Raw genomic sequence first — 1,079 nt, 5'->3', positions numbered from 1 at the left:
TGTCTCTGTCTGCCCTGTCCAGGGCACCCCCGCCCCTTTCAGGGCTCGGGGTGCGGCCTGGTGGGGGCGGGCTACGGCTCTGGGGGGCCCCCGATTCCGGCACCCTCTCAAGGACCCTGCCGCTGGGGTCTGGTTGGTCTGGGGGGGCCAGGCCGTCCGCAGGGGATCCTGGGCAGGGCCGCCCTTCGGCCGTGTGGGGGGGCCCCAAGGGCCTTGGCAGTGGGGCCCCCCTGTCCTCTTGTGGACTCAGGTTGAGCTTGCCCCAGGGGGCCCAACGCCCCAACCTTGCAGTGTCCCTGAAGGGGGCCGCTGTACGGCCCCTACCCTGGCCATATCCGCTCTGGGGACTGTCCCGTGTGAGGGGCCCCCCGCTGGCCCTGGCCTCCTGGCCCCACTGGCCCTGCAGCCCAGGGGCCCCCTCTTCTGGGGTGCCTGGCTGGGCCCCCCTGGGGTTTTCCTGCGACCCCTGCTGCCACGGGGGGCTGGGTGTGGCCGTGGACAAGGCGCCCCAGCCGTCCCCGGAGGTGTCTGGACCCCCCCGCTGGGGCTGTCCAGTCGCGAGCTGGCCCCCTGTGGCGCCAGGACATCTGGGCATCACGTGGCCGCCGGGCAGCGTGACGGTCACCCCGGGGGGTTCGAGGGCGGGCTGCGTGGCCTGGGCTGCCCGTGGGCCGGGATGGGGGCTGTGCCCTGGCCTGCTCTGGGCAGGGGGCGCCCTCTGGGTGGGGGACGCGGGGCCCCTCACCACAACCTCCCCCCTGCAAACCGCCTCAGGGACTTCGGGGGCCGCCCCTGCCCCCCCAACCTTGGACTCAGGATGTTGGCTCCCCCCACCTCCCCTCAGCCCTGGGGTGTGCGCTGCATCTCTCCCCACCTGGGAGTCCACAGCCTGGGTGCACCCCTCAACCTCGGTGCCCCCCACAGCCCCAGTATCCTTCACTGCCCTGGTGTTCCCCATCCCCACAATCCCAGTGCTTCCCGCCATCCCGGAGTCCCCGGCAATCCCAGGGCCCTCCACAGTCCTGGTGCTCCCCACTGCCCCTGCCTCCCCCAGCACCCCCGGAGCCCCAGCGCCCCCC

The sequence above is a fragment of the Condylura cristata genome, unplaced genomic scaffold (genome assembly GCF_000260355.1).
Source record: "Condylura cristata isolate star-nosed mole 26May11 unplaced genomic scaffold, ConCri1.0 scaffold00081, whole genome shotgun sequence".
NCBI lineage: Eukaryota > Metazoa > Chordata > Mammalia > Eulipotyphla > Talpidae > Condylura > Condylura cristata.
The sequence above is the reverse complement of the archived record's forward strand: the minus strand, read 5'-3'. Positions refer to the sequence as shown.